Source organism: Cimex lectularius, unplaced genomic scaffold, assembly GCF_000648675.2.
Source record: "Cimex lectularius strain Harlan isolate CLEC.00 unplaced genomic scaffold, Clec_2.1 scaffold11, whole genome shotgun sequence".
Taxonomy (NCBI): Eukaryota; Metazoa; Arthropoda; class Insecta; order Hemiptera; family Cimicidae; genus Cimex; species Cimex lectularius.
In genome coordinates this window covers 1,856,854-1,876,216 of record NW_019392673.1, presented here as the reverse complement: position 1 = coordinate 1,876,216, position 19,363 = coordinate 1,856,854, and the positions used below count along the sequence as shown (strand labels likewise).

Genomic DNA, 19,363 nt, shown 5'->3' with positions numbered 1-19,363 from the left:
AAACCTTAGATGCCTCCATAAACCGTTTAGCCTCTATCACAGCTTCACTGTCTTACACACTATTCCCTTTTAAAAGTTGAAACTTGTTCTAACTGTACTTTGAACGCCAACAATGATAAACGGAGCACAATATTAAAGGATTTGGCCCTAATATTATCTTGATTTGTCAACAATGTACTCAAACCGTATAAAATTTACTAACAGCTTGCATCTTTTTAAAAAGATAAAAGCTCGATATGTATTAAGAAAAATCTGAAAATAAATAATTGCATTGCTATTAACAGACTTTCCTTGAAGTTCTGACTGATTAAATGTAAATTACTATCTCTTACGTATATTATTTTAAAAAAGTTGTCAAACTTTCGGTTCTGGCTCAAAGGATCACGCTGGATTTTAAAACGAAAGTCTTCTATTTTCGTCAAAGTCTACCTATTTATAAAGATTTAGAAACAACGCGTGTTGGGGGGGGGGGATTGAACGCGTCAACGCAGAACTTCAATTAAAATCTTCACTTTTCATGCTCAACCTCGGTCTATAAATTCCATCAAGCACAAGAAGTTATTTCTAAAAAAAAAACTTACTTTGAAAAAAAAAAAATTGTCAGAGTAATAATTTTGGATGATGGTGGTGATTGTAATTTAGGTCATAATCAAACAACGCGTTTTTTTTTTGGGGGGGGGGATTGAACGCGTCAACGCAGAACTTCAATTAAAGTATTCACTTTTTATGCTCTCTGTATATAAATTCCAACAAGCCCACGAAAAAAGTTATTTCTAAAAAAAAATTCCTTTGGAAAAAAATATCTGTCAGACTAATAATTTTGGATTGTGGTGGTGATTGTAATTTTGGTCATAATCCAACAACGCGTGTTGGGGGGGGGATTGAACGCGTCAACGCAGAACTTCAATTAAAATCTTCACTTTTCATGCTCAACCTCTGTATAAATTCCAACAAGCACAAGAAGAAAAGTTATTTCTAAAAAAACGTCCTTTGAAGAAAGAAAAAAAAACTGTCAGATTAATTATTTTGGATGGTGGTGGTAATTTTGGTAATAATCAAACAACATAAAAACGTGGCAAATTGAAACTTGCACTTTCCGACTAGTCGTCATTTGAAGAAGAAGAAAAATTCAAACTTAAAAAACGACTTGATTTGGAGAAGTCGGAACCTTGGAACAGGTGGCTTTAGGCAGGACGGATTAACCGTCTGACGCAACGCCGAAGATGTTCTTCGCCTTGAAAGTGAAATTCCAAAGATCTCGATTTGGAAAAAAAACACATACAGATAGCCTTCTGTAAAGACATCGGGACGGCCGTATTTCATCCAGGAAGTCACTCCTGTTCCCTACTGTTCTCGGATTCTTTTGGCGAATTTTATATTTAGGCAGGAGCGGAGTGACTAGAAATGAATCTATACCAATTTGCTTTAATAATCAATTATGTTATGTTAACTGATCGAGGAAATTAACAAACTACTAGGCCTATGCTTTTTTTCTACCCTCAGGTATCGATGTTTGTGATAGGGACTGTCATACCTAATCAGTTTGGATCAGGTATGATTTTGTTAAATGACCAACCAATGGAATATAGCGAGTATAAAGGGATCATGATTGGTTCAACATGAAATCATGCACTGGCAGACACCAACAACAAGTTCAATCATAAATGGTTAAATCATCAGTCACTTGTTATCACATTAGCTGAAATAAAATATGAAATCAAAAGCTACTAGATCTAGGCTTTTTACTTTCCACATTTGCACCTTCTTATATTGAAAGTTATGATATGGAATGTCAATACCATACCCAGTTGGTTCAGGTAAAGTTTTCATAAACGTCCAACCAGTGGAGCGAGAACAGACTGGGCACGTAGTGATCAGTGTTGAGTAGTTTAATGTGAAATCATCCATTGGGTAAATCAACCAACACCACCGAGTTCAATCACAAATAGTTAAATCATCAGTCATTTATCACATTAGCTCAAATAAATAGTTTGAAATCAAAAGCTACTAGATCTAGGCTTTTTCTGTTCAAATTTTCACATTTTTATATTGAAAGTTATGATATGGAATGTCAATACCATACCCAGTTGGTTCAGGTAAAGTTTTCAATAACGTCCCACCAGTGGAGCGAGAACAGACTGGGCACGTTGGGCACTTGTTAAGTAGTTCAATGTGAAATCATCCATTGGGTAGATCAACCAACACCTCCGAGTTCAATCACAAATAATTAAATCATCAGTCATTTATCACATTAGCTCAAATAAATAGTTTGAAATCAAAAGCTACTAGGTCTAGGCTTTTTACTATCCAGATTTTCACCTTCCTATATTGAAAGTTGTTGGACTGTTATACCATACCTGTTTGGTTCAGGTATGATTTTGAAAAACGTCCAACCACTGGAATACAGCGAAAATAGACAGGACATATAAAACGATTAGTTCAACAATCTTACACTGGCAGACCAACCAAATCACCAACTTCAATCTCAAATAGTTAAACCACCAGTCACAAGTCATCTCATTGTTCAAATAAACAGTATGAACTCAAAAGCTATTAGATCTCGGCTTTTTTTGGCCCCTCTTTTATCAAAATTAATGGTATGGACTGTCACACCATACCAGTTGGTACAGGTCAGATTTTGATAAACGTCCAACCAGTGGAGTACAGCGAGAATAGCCCGGGCACCTCAAATGATCAAGTTCAATAAGAAGCCATCAATCCATTGGTAGATCGAAACATCACTAACTCCAATCTCAAATAGTTAAACCACCAGTCATCTCATTGGTCAAATATCCAGTATGAACTCAAAAGCTATTAGATCTCGGCTTTGTTTGGCCCCTCTTTTATCGAAATTGATGATATGGACTATCATACCATACCAATTGATACAGGTCAGATTTGATAAACGTCCAACCAGTGGAGTACAGCGAGAATAGACCGGGCACCTCAAATGATCAAGTTCAAGATAGAAACCATCAATCCATTGGTAGATCAAAACATGACCAACTTCAATCACAAAGACTAGGCGTTTTTCAATCGAAATTTTCACTTTCTTCTATTGAAAGTTGTGTTATGGACTTTCATACCATACTAGTTTGGTTCAGTTATGATTTGATACTAGTTCAACTGGTGAATACCGCGAGAATAGACGAGCCATATAAATAATAAATGTGTGATCTGCGCAACACAAAATCGTAGACGAACCAACATCAACTTCAATCACAAATAGCTAACAAAACATGATGCCGATGAAAATTTTCGTTTTGCAATAAAATCTTATTGTTAGTTCTAACAATCACTAGCCAACACATTACCTCAAATAAACAGACTAAAATAAAAAACCAATAAAAACCTATCCCAGAGACAATGTCAGGGATTACTTTACTTGTGATTGCTATGTTCGCCGCCTACATAGATCCGTGATGCCTCGCCCTTGGAAAACCGCTCGCTGCTGTACTCCATAGCAAAACGAACAAAAACACCGAACCGGAGTGTTTTGTTTGATAGAAGTAAATATTCTGGTTTTATTTTAGATCCTCTGGAACGAGTCCAAGACTGAGAAATCGTGGAAACATTCACCGTCTATCTACCCCAACTTCGAAACCGCGCAGGGGCAAGGTCGGAAAAGTCGAAAATACAAACGGCAACGATTTACCTGTTCGATTTGCATTGGCTAAATACCCAGGGGTGTATAGATCGAACTGTATATGAAAATTTATTACGCCTTTGTACACTTGGCCCTGGACGACTTTCTAAGAATAGAGGTACACATCTAGATTTAATATTGAATGATGAAATAGAGTGTTGTTATGTCTGATGTCAAGATTAAATTAATTGATCAAAGAACGTTGTTTTCTTACAGACATAACCAATTTTGAACTTTTTCCTTGTTCCTAGGATAAATTTAAGGTCAGCCTATTCACTATCACCAAAACGTCTAAACTTGTAAGTTTCAATCGGTTATACTTTCAATATTCACTTCAGTTAATAAACATATATTTTTTTTAAATTAAAAAATCATCGTCTGAATACAATTCTTATTAAAAAAAAAAAACCTAATCCATCTTCGAATAACGCGAAAAATGATACAATCCTTCATTGTCCAACTTGAGCATTTGAAAGATGGAAGTCAAATTGAATCATGCAAACTCAATAATAATAAAGTGGAGCTTGAAAGCGTGTCTGTCCTAATTTTTGAAGTCAGCCGAGCAACCGAGACTCCCCGGAGTAAAAGCAGAAATAAATGAAAATCCACTGGGAAAACCGTGTTATTAACAAACCTAGCATAGGGCCAATCGAATCTTGTTTTATACTAATGTGAAAACGGTGGATTTATTTGTATTAACTTAAGACATTGTGTCAGCAAGGGTCCGGAAACCAGTGAAGCCTACATTTAATGTAGTATTCTACATTAAAAAAACTTAACATGTTGATAACGGACGCCGATTCGCCACGCCCTTCCTGTCCCGACCGATTGACAATTGGACTTTTTTTTTAACGCAGCGATAAACCACGCAAGGGAGAAGTTTACGTTGTACTTTACCTATTGAGGGGCTGGTGAGGCACGGACATCGGTGAAAACCACTACTGCTCATATCTACTTGCCCCTCAAAATGTCTTTTTATATACATCATTACACAACGGAACGGATTCTATTTTTTTTTCTTCAGCTAGACGCTAGATGGAAACTACCCTGGCGAGAAAACTAGACACCACACGCAAAATAAGGATTTCTTTCAATTAATTAAGGTTTTTCGTTGAGATAAAAAAGTCAGTGTCACGAGCGGGATTCGAACCCACGATCTTCGACTACACCGCTACTCTACCACTTGAGCTACCGTGACTTCGATCCACTCGGACACCTTCCCATCTCAACCCCACCTTTTGAATTTTGTCGCCGAGAATCAAATTGATTACAAGACATTTCAAAAATTGCAAAAAGGAGGGAAAATTCAAAAGGTGTGGTTGAGATGGGAAGTTAGTGTCCGAGTGGATCGAGCTCACGATAGCTCAAGTGGTTGAGCAGCGGCGTATCTGGCCAAAGATCGTGGGTTCGAAACCGGCTCGTGACACTGACTTTTTTATCTCAACTAAAAACCTTAATTAATTGAAAGACATTAATTGGTCGGACCACGAAACTAGTGAATTTTATATGCTTTATGTTTTTGCAACAAAATAATAAAAGAATTCTAAACCTTGTCATTGAGAGAAGCCAACATCACGGTTTTAAAATTTATTATTGACACGGTCTGATATGAATGATAAAACTATCGAACTACTATTAATGTCATAGTATCATTTAGTTTTATATAATTCCTAAAGTGGTGTTTCGAACGTTGAGTTGTTGACGGGCTTTCTTTTTCAGTCGTTAAGGCCGAAGAAACACTCAAGAACAAAGCAAAGCTAAAAGACCTGTAAACCCAACTGAATCAATCAGCCAACGCAGAAAATAACAATTTAAATCTCGGAGCTCTCAAAGTTCTGAAGCAAAATTAGACAGATTTTAAAAGAACTGTCACCCAACAGCCAAACATGTTTTTCAAGCTTGTAGAAGTTTATAAAAGACGTGGCTAACAATTTTCCCAATTGAGTAGTCTAGTTTGCTGGTGTTAATCCTGCGTGATTCAAAACCTAAATTTGAAAAGTTATATAGACAGTCGATTATCTTTGATAAGAATCTGATAGCTTTCGCCGTGCATAAAGGATACTTTTTTAAAGGCCGAGATCTGACAGGTTTATCAAAATCACACCAAACACTCAAATACTTGGGTGTTGGTATTCGACAGCCTAAAATCATGAAATCGTTCTGGAGAGTGTAGAAACGATAAACAAAACGTAAAACTGCCAGTTTTACCAACGTACCAAACACTTAATTGCTTGGGTATGGATATTTACAATCCAAATCATAAATATCGTTCTCGAAGGTGAAGAAACGATAAAAAAAGACCTAAACCTGCCAAGACTATCTATATCATATCAAACATTCAATTTCTTGCGTATGGATATTTACAACCTAAACCATAAAATCGTTTTAGAAGGTGAAGAAACGATAAAAAAAGACCTAAACCTGCCAAGTCTATCAAAATCATATCAAACATTCAATTTCTTGCGTATGGATATTTACAACCCAAATCATAAATATCGTTCTCGAAGGTGAAGAAAAGATTAAAAAAAGACCTAAACCTGCCAAGTCTATCAAAATCATATCAAACACTCAATTACTTGGGTACCTGGATTTACAACTAACACTATCAATATCGTTCCTTAGAGTGAAGAAAGGATAAAAAAAAGCCTAAACCTGCCAAGTTGATCAAAATCATATCGAACACTCAATTACTTGGGTATGGATATTTACAACCAAAATCATGAATGTCGTTTCCGATGGTGAAGAAATGATAAAGCCAAGATCTGCTGAGTTTATCAAAAATCATACCTGAGACAACAGTGGTCGGGTACGGCAATGACGAATGGCCATGGGTGAAAAAGTGACATATTTATTTATTTGGAGTAGATTAGATTACTGATGCATACGACTGCTGTTATCCCATAAGTGTGCGTAATTTACAATCTATATAAGAACAATTACGTCGACAAGTATTTTTGAAGCGTATCAGAATTTGAGTGTAACGGTTCATTTTGAAATATAGGGCAGACCTTTCTCGCCGCGATTCCCTTCGTGCTTTTTTTTGGGGTGAAAAAGTATTTTATTTTTTAGCAATGCCGCACAGAACAAGAAACGGCCTTCTGACATTTCGATCCCCAGAAATCCGGTCCCAAATGTCGTACGGCGAGGTCGTTACCGGGTCCCCTTCCGCGCGGCACCAACCCCGGGCCGGGCGTCCTCAAAACCAGAGGAAAATAACCGACCTTTCGGAACGGCGAGACTCGCCGGACCGGTGATCGTTTTTGGGGCAACACTTGAAGATCACCCGGAACAAGAATTCGTAACAATTTTTCTTTATATGGCGTTTTATGTGTATAAAAAAAATTGAACCAGTTCAAATCAATAAATTTATACAAGAAAGTACAAATTCTGTATCTACCCGAAAAGAAGAAAATAGATCATACAACTCCTATTAACCTTTAATAAAAATGAAACGAAACGTTATAAAAAAACAACTTGTGGATTGAAGTGTACAGTCGAACCTGGTAGATAATATTTTACAGATTTAAATTGATTAATCTAATCTTTAGATAAGGTAATGGTTGAAATGAAAAAGTGTCACGAGCGGGTTTCGAACCCACGACCTTCGGGTAATTACGCCGCTGCTCTAACCACTTGAGCTATCGTGACAAGTGGTTAGAGCAGCGGCGTATCGAGCCTAAGGCCGTGGGTTCACACACGAACTTTTTCATTTCAACCAATATCTTACATAAAGATTAATTAATTGAAACAAGTTATTTGGTCAATCGGACAAGGAAATTAATGGATTTTACAGATTATTTTATTTTCTATTGTGAAATCAAGTAGGTGGATTAGGATTTAAGATTATTATTAACTTCACTAGTTTTCGTGGTCCGCTTGACCAATTAACATCTTTCAATTAATTAAGGTTTTTAGTTGAGATAAAAAAGTCAATGTCACGAGCGGGATTTGAACCCACGACCTTCGGCTAGATACGCCGCTGCCCTACCACTTGAGCTATTGAAAGTTTCACGTACCTGTGGAAACCCAATAGATTTTATCTTTACTATTAACGACTATCGATGTTGTGATATTACACTGGAAATGGTCAAGAAACTTTTAACACAAGCACGGCACAAAAATTAGATAAAAAGAATGAACGAATTATCACGCAACACCGTAGACTTCATTTCTGGCTTTGTTTTCCAATCTATATCACGGCAAATGAAATAACCATGAACTATGCCTTACATCAAGAAGGCAATAAAATAATTCCATTAAAAATACAAACGTTTAACCATTTTAAATTCGGCTAGTTTAAAAGTTTTGTTGTGTTGTTGGTACAAACAGGTGATAAAAGGTGATCACGGATCAAATAAGTTGCAATTGGGGTATTTATGCAGTTTATAGATTAGCTGGTTTGGTATGGCAACCCCAATCAAGAATATGATGGGCCAAAATCAGACCTGACAACAAACTGGTCTGGTATGTCATATCGCGAATATGGTTTGCCGAGGGTGAAAAAAAAGATCTAGGCCTGCCAAACTTATCTAAATAATCACTGACACCTAACTAGTTGGGCATGGTCATGACAAACCTCCTTATCTCGACTACAGTCTGCCGTGAGTGATATGTTAAAAAGGCCAAATCTGTCAAATTGATCATCATACCTGACACCAAGCAGGTTAAGGAACCTATATCAAGAATACTATATAGCAAAGGTCAAAAAATAATAAAAAGTCATCAAAATAAGCGAAAACAGTATAGAAACCTTAAGATATTTGTAAAATTAAAACCTAATTAATCTAAGAGTGTCGGAGCGTCGCTTTGCAATTGTCCTTATGACATCTGTTTATTATTCCAGTAACGTTACAGTAGGAATGATTAGGCAACTGGGCAACGTTGGAATTCCCGTTTTCCAACAACATCGCTAACAAACAAGAGAGAGTTTAAAATTTAAACGAGGCCCAAGCCAATAAACGTGGATTATCGATGTCAACGATTATTAACATTTTTCAGTTTAAATTATCAAAACTAGGGAACTGTTTTTCAAAAAGCATACAGTCTGCCCTCCAGAACCTAAGGCCTGCCTTTAACACAGGCCGTTTCTATTAATTAGGAACAGATTTACTTTAGACCTTTTGCTAGTTCAATTAAGTGATTTTTCTAACACAGCAAATATTTAGCGTGTAATTTATTAAAACTGCATATTTGGACTACTTGAGGGGGGCGTCGGTGGCAGCAACGGTTTAGACTTTGACACGGCGTTCATCACTTTAAGGTAAAGGTCCCTGCTTCGAACCCGACATGCTTACAAATGGACTTTTTTTCAAAAACACCGGCACCCCGAGGGTTGATATAACCGCTGCTGCGAACCCTCGTAAAAAAGAGAAAAAAAAGGTTCTTGATCTAGGCGTTCTCGTTTAACTTTCAGCACTCCCAGAGGATTGCTATCTTCTAAAGCTTCTAACGGTATTGCCAAGGAAAAACAATGAATTAGTCACAAAGTAGGCGACGAGTAGGTGCTTCATTGATTGGAAGGTGCATAATCCAGGTCAGTATGATGACAGAAAGCCTTACAATATGCTAATTACCTTGCAATTATTTAATATAATAACTTAATATATAACTCAGATCACACAGTCTGTCTAGTCTAGAATTAACGAAGTTTGGAGGAAAAACAGTTTATAGAAAAAACACCACCTTTCTGTAGATCTCCCGAGTAAAAACTTAACATTTCCGTCTAGTGACAGATGCATTCGAAACCTGCTCGAATCTTTACTTCTTTTATTAAATATCTCGAATTCGTTTTGACACCGAATCCACCAATCTGAGCAAACTGGTTGGGATTGATGACTGGAAAAAGATAATCCGCCGACTGGAACCGCTATTTCGCGATCTCGGGCCGTAGGATTGCAGTGGGTCGAAAGAAACCAGACTGACAGGAAATCCTCCAATTTTTTTTAACACTCTAATCTGGGTATTAATTAGTCTAAAATAAGAAAAGAAATTATTTATAAATGTTGAACTAATTACATTTTGCGGCAAGTGTAGAATTAAGAAAAACAGGCGAATGGAGATTTTAATGAAGCCATTGTAGCAGAAATTATTTCACCTTTTCGTTATTATACAGAGACGTAATAATTAAATCACTAATATGTATATTTATATGAAAAAATGAAATTTAAAGATAATTTACGAAGATGAGAGGTTGTTATTTGTTTATGTTGGTATACGTGTTCTACACCATACATTTTTTTTAATTTTTGAAAACTAACTTTCTTCTATGTGTTAACTACTTCTATATTGCGTTTTTTTTTGTTAAGAATTTCCGAGTGGTAATTAAGTATTACATCCAATAAAGTGGTTATACAATAGGAAGAAACAAAACATGGGCAAGGGAATTGGCATTCGATAATATACTACTACACGATTAAGTTGTTATAAAAGATAAGTTCGTAAATAACAGCCATATGATGTGAAAATACAATTTGCAATTATCCTTGGAATAAGCTTGTAGAAATATATAATTTGAAAAAAAAGAGGAAAAAATGTAAAATTTCTGGCACTATTCTACCTCACAGTTCGGAATCATACTGGTCAGCCTATTGTATCAAACACTCATTACTCAGGAATGGTATTGACAATTCAAAACAAAAATCGTTAACCAGTGGGAAGAAATGATAAAGAAGGCCTTTAAAAGAAACACTTATAAACAAAGCAAAGCTAAAAGACGTGTAAACCCAACTGAATCAATCGGCCAACGCAGAAAATAACAATTCAAATCTCAGAGCTTTCGAAGTTCTGGAGCAAAATTAGACAGAGTTTAAAAGAACTGTCACCCAACAGCCAAACATGTTTTTCAAGCTTGTATAAGTTTATAAAAGACGTGGCTGCTAATTTTTCCAATAGATTTTTTTGAGTAGTCTAGATTGCTGGTGTTAATTGTGCGTTAGTCAAAACCTAAATTTGAAAAGTTATATAGACAGTCGATTATCTTTGATAAGAATCTGAAAGCTTTTTTAATAGCCGAGATCTGACAGGTTTATCAAAATCATACCAAACACTCACTGGGTATGGGTATATGACAGCCTAAAATCATGAAATCCTTCCTGGTGAGTTTAGAAACGATAAAAAAATAGCCTAAAACTGCCAATTTTATCAACATACCAAACACTTAATTGCTTGGGTAGGGTATTGACAACCTAAATCATGAAATCGTTTTAGAGGATGAAGAAATGATAAAAAAAAGACCTAAACCTGCCAAGTTAATCAAAATCATACCAAACACTCATCTCTTAGGTATGCATATAGACAATTAAATTATGAATATCGTTCTCGAGGGGCAAGAAATGATAAACAAGATACCTGCCAAGTTGTTCAAAGCCATACCAAACATTAAATTACTTTGGTATGGGTATTGACAACCCAAATCATGAATGTATTACTAATGGATCAGGGAAGAGGTTATTGGAATTAAAAAATTGTTGTATATTGTATCACTATAACATCAATAATTTGTTAGGCCCTGAGGAAGATCTGAAATACATAGTGGTGACAAACCGTCTATTGTTTTGTATCCGATGACCAAAGATCTGACAAGTTATAGTAGGTATAAGTAGAAAAATAAAAAATAAAACGCACGATGCATAACGATCTCATAACCTAAGAGTATTACATAATTGTCTCGAAATGTCCAAAATGATATGAAAAAAAATTGTTGCTGACGTTTTTGGATGATGATCAACGTGGATGATTGTGCAGTTTGATCCTATCTACTTGCCCCATGCATAAAAAAAGCGCTTAAATAACCTGGGCATGGTCGAAGGCTATGCGGTTTCTTCTTGAAATCTAGGCGAGATGAGCCCGGTAGTTTCTACGCTGCGGAAGCCCCATTACCCTGGGTAGTAGAGTGGCCTTCTCTACCTAGGATGTGCGCGGGAAACCAGACTGATGTATTTCTGCTTAGGTTGCCCGTTGCGCGCGGCATACGGTCGGTGCTAAATGCGGACCCGACCACTCGGAATGGGCAAGCGGGGAGCGAGGTTGTCTTGGCCCCTCCGGGCTGTGCTGCCTCTACACCACGTTGCGGCAGTAACACCCTTCTGTCGTATGCGGAGGTGCGTCGGCTCTCAGATTGAGAATCAAAACGTCCGAGAAGGCCGAATAGGCTAGGTGCGGACGTTAAAGATTCTCGTTGTCCTTTTTAGGACGAACGAGTATACGGGAAGCAATGTCACTGTCAATATGATTTGTTAATTTTAACCCACTACTAAAGATGGAACGTCCAAACATGTCTGGTCAGTTAGGACCTATTCCGAAAAGGAAGAGATCTGACAAATTTATCAAAACAACCAAACTATGTGACTGTGAGTATATGAGTGATTACTTTGGCTGCGGCTTTTTCAGCAGAATACCCAGTCCAACAGCACGCTTAGATGTTGGTTCAATATACGGTGCATAGTCCTGAATTGTTGTTCTACTCCTCTTTGCCCTGTATATTTATAAGTTTGAGGGACTGAACTGGCTTCCATCTCGCTGGAGGGCTAGGCTGTACAAGCACTGATAATAGTCAACCCTAACAGCGTTGAATAAGTAACGAGTAGACGAGGTTCCATGCTTTTCTGCCTAATGTGTTACACTGTCCTTACGTTTCTTCCGTCCAGCGGATCTTTTCGCAACAGTCTATAAGCTGAAGAACGTGAGCTGGCTTCTCGTTAGCGGACGCGGTTCCGCAAGTCATCCCCCTTCACGGTGCCACTCCGCCTTCAAAACGTGCATAAACGGCAAACAAACAGTCTGTTAAAAGTGAAAAAAAAATCCGTCCGAATTCCCACGGGGCGAAAGCAGGAGAAACGATCCGCGAGGAGAGCCCATTGAGAACGGCCAGCTATGTTAATGAAAGGGGCCCCGTGGGTGGGAGCAGCCTATGCCGAGGGAGCAACCTTTCGTCAGTGGTCACTCATTCCTCTAGGAAACCGGTTCCCCTTAGCAACAAGGATGCCGGTTCGATTTTCCCATTTTTTGAATCCGGTCCGGTGTAATATAAAAACCTTCCTTACCGATCGGTCGGTGATAAAACAGAAGCAGTTTTATTAGGGTCTGAGGCATGTCAACGCTGAAGATCTGAAGACACCACATCTTCTTGTCATATCTATTACTTCCTTACCTAACTTGAAGATTTTACAAAAATCTACAACCCTTCCTACACATAAACTTTGATTAAGATCTTTAAAAACCAAATGCAAAAAAAAGAAAGGATAAGGATATTTAAACTGAAGAAAGTTTACAAAGTACTTTCTAACTTTGCACATCAGGCTTTAAAAAGATACAGCGAATTCAAGAAGTTCACAGTTTTAATCTACACCATGTTTTTTACGTGTACAATATTTAGTTAAACCAATTAATTATTGCTTTTATCTAAGGTTTTTGGTTGGGATGAAAAATAGTGTCTCGAGCGGGATTCGAACACACGACCTTCGGCTCAATATGTCGCTGCTCTACCACTTGAGCTATCGTGACTCCGATCCCCTCGGACACCAACTCCCTATCTCAACCTACAAACGTCCGAATTTACTCTCAATCGCAGGTCTTGTGTTCGAATCCCGCTCGTGATGCTAACTTTTCATCTCAACTAAAAACCTTAGATAAAAAGAATAATAATATGGCCAATTATGACCACTAAGCAAACATGGATTTGGTTAAAGGAAAAATGGAATGTGAGACTTATTGCTAACTTGAATTCGTGTCTGTTTTAGATCATCCTGGACCGCCCATCATCGCAATTTTGGTGTTTCAGACGCTTTTCTCTAATGCAGATTGGGGTTTGTTGAGCCAAAGCAGCGAGGCAGTCAGACCACCGGTCACCCGCCGTAGACCTCAAAAATAAATCTCGCAATGTACGCTCATTTGCAACAGTAATTCAATGTGATTTATGGTTGGTTAACAGATTTCCTGTACAAAAAGCGCGTGTAAATTAAGTTTAAATTTCAGTATCCAGAGAAGCCAGGTGAGCGTCAATAACCGTCGCCTGAAGCAATGTGGATAGACTTTGTAAAATATGAGAGAGAAAAGAAGTTTGGTTTACATATTCAATCCTCATGTATCGCATGTTTATAAAAAAAAAAAATACTTGAAACTATTGGGTTTATATGAAAGACAAACGATTCAAGTTTAACATTGGACTGGTTCTCATGTCCCACGAAGCGAAAATTACATATCGAAAGGATTGAGAGAGGTCCGTTACTTCCTCTTCAAATTATTTTACTTTACGTCAGAATTATTTTCCAATTTTAACTTTCTTGATCAAGATTTCTCATACGAGGAAATCAAATAGGCAAAAGCGATGAATGGCGGAATCAAGAACTCAACTGGAAAACCCTGGAAAACGTTTTATATTGGAATTATTTGCGAACAGCACCTAGCGAGTGGTCCATCAGGTCTTGATTTTTAGCCCTCGCACCTAAGGTTCAAGTGGGTAAAAGCCGGCTAATGAGATAACCGGTTTAACAATCGGGACGGGTTGGTGGACTTTTATTTCCACCTGGTTTTCCTTCCTCAGGCGGATATTTAACTTCAAGGAAATTATTAAAACCCAATAATTTACGACCAGAAAAAGAAAGGAAGCAAATACGGGAGAGATAACTACATATACTCCGTTGTGATTTATACTCTACGCTTTTATTTTTTCTCTCCGGATTGGACGTTACATCCACGGAGATTCAGGTCATCAAGGTTAGGTGTGTAACTGATGCTCTCTAGTGATTAAATTGGAAAAAAAAGTCACGCAATTTGTGATTTGAGCCGCGAATGACCTTTTGTTTAAAAGCCGATCGGCGATAAGATCATGGCTTCCTTTTCCTCCTGAGGGATAATAAAAAAAATTCACCACCAATTAACTTAGTGTAACGGGTTTCACACTATCCATAGTTTGTTCAGTTTGGTCCAGAGAATACTTCTGAATATAAATTAGCTTTGTACGTCTTTTTGCAAAGTAATTATGTAGACCTACTTTTATTTAAAACAGCTGAGAGTTCCTCCTGAATACTGAACGCACTTTATATTAATATTGTAACAAATTGATAAACTTTATTAACTTCGAACTATAATTAGAAATTCACTAGTTTTCGTGGTCCGCTTGACCAATTAATATCATTCAATTAATTAAGGTTTTTAGTCGAGATAAAAAAGTCAGTGTCATAAGCGGGACTTCATTTGAACTTTGTTCGAGTGGATCAAGGTCACGATAGCTCAAGTGGTAGAGCAGCGGCGTATCCAGCCGAACATCGCGGGTTCGAATCCCGCTTGTGACACTGACTTTTTTATCTCAACTAAAAAACCTTAATTAATTGAAAGATATAATTAGAAAGTAATCGAATTGGCAATAAAATGAATGAGCCCGCTTATGCGCGTCCGGCATGTAGGAGAAAGGTTGCTTCATGTGTCCCACCTAACATGGGTGTAACTCCTTGCGTATAAATGGAATGCCACCCAATATGAGAATCGTGCTTAAGCACTAGCCAGTATGTGGCTGCCCTGTTACGATTTTTGGAGGAATAAGGATTGTTTTATTGTTTATAGTACTGACAGTTTTGTGTGCTTAGTGTATGTCGAGACTGAATATATTTATTGGCGTGAATGTGTAGTGGGGGGTGTGCTGATGGCGGAACATTGAGTACCCTATGGACTCTCAATTGTCAGTTATATAATAAATCCCACCCTAACTGTAAGAATATATTTAAGTGTGAGAGTGTGAATGGGAGACTGATTACGTTGGGTGTTGATAAGACCTAGCCGTTGGTAGCCCATGAAACCCAGCAAACGGTGATGGACGAATAATCGAGTACTACACCACAATATTTTGAGTGAATGGTATGTCAATAGGAAAGAAATTTAAGAATGAGGTAGAGTGGGAATGGGTTTAGATTTAGGAAATGTTGGGTGCTGAATTGATCCAGCTGTTGGCAGTTCCCTGGAGTACGACCTCGGCCACTGGATGGATACGGCCTCGGACTACCAACACCCGGGGTGGGTGATTCTCGTCGAAACTTCGTTTTAAATTACAAAAGCTACAATTGCCTATGGACTGCTAGAAGTGATATGTTTAACAACTCAGTACATGTGTATTATATACCGAATGTTTGACCTCATAAAAATACAAACCCAAAAAAATCCAAATAAAATGAATGAATCAGCAATGTTGACATAGTAGTATTCATAAATAAAAATACTATAAATTGGACGAAAAATGATAAGAAATATATCAAACCTGAAGAAGGCCAATAAATAAATTAATAAACCATTATAATATAAATTGCCTTGCATTTTAAACATGATTAAAGATTTTTTATCTATACAATTAAGTGAAAATAAATCTAGATAAAGATTGTACTAATATAAACGCGATTGTGTTTTTCTTTTTATGGTTCTAAGCAAGACAAGCAAAGATAAAATGTACAAGGATACAATTATTTTCCTTACAGATTGTATTTTTTTAAATATTAAATTAGAATTTATTTACATAACAACTCATATTAGATTAATCCTATTAAATACTGTTGCTTATAGGCGTCATAATTTAAATAACTCTATAAAATGTACTAGTATTGTTTTAATTGTAACAGTTAATGATTAAACTCCGATATTTCGACCATTTTCTCCAAGAACCAACTGGTTTATTAAGTTTTATACTTGTTAATTACAAATACTAAATTTTATAAATTAAAACAAAATGTACTTCTACCATCTGAAAAAGTTTCCTCGTTGAACAACTGTTTGCTAAAGAGTTCCCCCGGGAAAAAGGACTGGAAAAAGAAAAATCAGCTTTTTCCCATCGAGGAAAAACCGCCCTGGGAAGGTGTTGAAAGGGCTTTTAATTCGAACCTTAAACTGATTCAATTTTTCCAAAACGCGAAAAAATTTCCCGCGAGTAATTGTTACGGCCTGTTTTTCTAGAACGGTTTTTAACTTTTAACTTTTCTACAGGCATCAAAGATCGATCTTCTCATTTTCTAATCGATTTGAACCCCATCCATGGTTTATCGCGACGATAAGCAATTACAAAAAAAAAGCAAAGTTCGAGAAAGAGAAAAAAAGCTTGAGTCTGATGTCTGTTTGATAAGCTTGAGATAATAAAACTTCCAACAACAAAAGCAGAAGTCTTTTCGGCTAACATAACTAAGAAAAAAGCTTAATTAAAAACATATGCAGCCATTGGATGCTGTTTTCCTGTGAGAACGATTTTCTTCCCAACAAAAGAAAAAAATTTACAAGGCTTGCAGTCCAATTTTTTTTATTTTAAAAACACGATCAATTCATTTCCGTGGTAATAGTCTGATAGTGTCATATAATACTTTTTTCATGGTTCGTGCTATTAACTTCAAAAAATGTGCGAATATGTTAATGCGTTGCGTGTAATTATTCATTATGTCAGATTCAATTTGTATGTCGATTTTCATTTAAAATGTTATATGTACAAATTATTTGAAAATACTGCTTCGAACGTGGACTTCAAAGGCGTAAGAGGGCAATTATGAGAAAGTACGCTTCCCGACACAAGAACCGATTTATTACCACACCTCTTTTTTTATTGCCTTTTCATCGACGATTCAGGTAAATAACTACTTCAATCCCTTCATCGTCAGATTTCAATAATAAATAGGTTTATTTACCTGAACCTATAATCGAAGAACCTATTTATTTTTGCAAAATTGTGATGAATGAATGCAACTGGCGATGAAATCGGCCTAACGAGAAAATTGACCTATTTCACGGACAATTTGACTTCGAAAAGAAAGTCAACAATTACTTCAACTACTCAACGTAGATACTAACAAAAAATATAATCCAATATTGACAATAACTTAATCAACCAAATATTGTACTTCATAAGAGTTGGTTTATTTTTAAATTTCAATCTTTCAAATAACTTTCAACAAACTCACAGATTTATGACATATTCCCAAAGACAGATAGTATATAACTGCTAAATATTTATAAATGTACACGTGCTTGAGGTGATTTGAGACGGATGCCTACCACATCTACACCGACTACTCGGGCCGTTACTGCTGTACGTGACATCCTTCATCGACTTCATAATTGTGCTATTGTTGAAGAAACACCATGAACTGGAGGGTCTGGGAAAAAAAGGTGGTTGTCTTGGTACGTGGGCACAAAGGTCTAGAGGGTAACGAAAGGAGGTCAAGGCTGCTAAGACAGGGACTTTACCACCAACCTCAGACACTAAAAATGCAATGAAAAACATGGCTCCTCCATCCACTTCATAATTGCGCTCTTGTTGAAAGAAATACCATGGACTGGAGCGTCTGGGATAAATGGTGGTTGTCTGGGTACCTTGGCATATAGGCCTAGAGGGTAACGAAAGACGGACGAGGCTGCTAAGACAGGGACTTTACCACCAACATCAGACACTAAAAATGCAATGAAAAACATGGCTCCTCCATCGACTTCATAATTGTGCTCTTGTTGAAGAAACACCATGAACTGGAGCGTCTGGGAAAAAAGGTGGTCTGGGTACCTGGGCACATAGGCCTAGAGGGTAACGAAAGGCGGACAGGCTGCTAAGACCGGGACTTTACCACCAACCTCAGGCACTAAAAATGCAATGAAAAACATGGCTCCTCCATCCACTGCGCTCTTGTTGGAGAAACACCATGAACTGGAGCGTCCAGGCAGAACGGTGATCGTCTGGGTACCTTGGCACATAGGCTAAAGGGTAACGAAAGGCGGACGAGGCTAATACCGGGACTTTACCACCAACCTTGATAAAAATGGAATGAAAAACATGGGTAAAAGAAGGAGGCTGGGACTGTGGGCCGTATAGGCAGAGAATGCTCAGGTATCTACAGCACTGTTGGCTATCGGAGGATCTGACTCGTAGAACGGGCGTCATCCTTACCCGATCAAGATAAGGTACGAGGTCACTCCCACGCTTAACTTTTTGGCCAAAACAGGCAAATGTGACCGGCATGTAGAGAAAGTTTGTTCATTATATCTCACTCAGTTCCTTTGCTATATAGAGAATTGTGTTTGAGGCTTTGAGCACGGCAGCGAGTATCTGAGGCCTGTTCTGTTTTTTCCCCAGGAAAGGTTGTTCTACTGTACATCATATTGACGGTTTTGTATCCCTAGTCTGAGTTGAGAGTGAATGCATTTATTAGTGTGAATGTTTAGTGAGGCCAATGGCGGAATAGTAAGTACCCCATCGCCCATCAATTGTTAGTTATATAATAAGTGAAACGGGGGATGGAGGTCATATACTCCAGTATCCTCACTGAATGAATGATATATAAATAAGAAAGAATGTATTTTGAGGGTGAGTGGGTTTGGATTTAGGAACTAATTGCATTGGGGGCTGAAATGACCTAGCTGTTGATGCTGGAGAACAACTTCAGAGGCTGGACGGGATAAGACCGAGGTCTGACCCCGGGATGGGTGATTCTCGAGCCTGCCGGTAATTTATGGTTTTAATTAGTAAGTTTGTTGTTTAATAATTGCTGGAATTGCAGATGTACTGCGAGAGTGACAGCTCAACTCCTATACACGCGTTTACGTATGTATAAACGTGTGCAGATTTGAGCAACCATGCAATTTCGTTAAATTATAACAAGTTAGTTCAGAAGGCAATAAATCAACTGGAGACCCGATTCTGGCCCGAAAATCCCCGACAGGTTAAATTTTCACCAGGGGAGTTGTCAATTTTTCCACTCAAAGGAA

The 19,363-nt window shown here is 37.5% G+C and overlaps 1 protein-coding gene and 1 long non-coding RNA gene across 5 annotated transcripts in view; one reads left to right on the top strand and one right to left on the bottom strand.

Annotated features, from left to right (window-relative positions):
* LOC106668319 (KH domain-containing protein akap-1) overlaps positions 1-19,363 on the bottom strand; it is a 115,373-nt gene that overhangs the window by 17,850 nt on the left and 78,160 nt on the right. Inside the window, exon 1 of one of the 4 annotated variants that reach the window (XM_014396964.2) lies at positions 5-96. The exons of the other annotated variants lie outside the window; for them this stretch is intronic. The gene's annotated coding sequence lies outside the window, so the exon portion shown is untranslated. Of the gene's footprint in view, positions 1-4; positions 97-19,363 lie in introns of those variants that run through there. 4 annotated transcript variants of the gene reach the window in all.
* On the top strand, positions 13,363-14,397 carry LOC112126386. The gene is made up of 2 exons (XR_002909943.1): positions 13,363-13,566; positions 13,674-14,397. It is a non-coding gene; the product is annotated as an uncharacterized LOC112126386 (long non-coding RNA).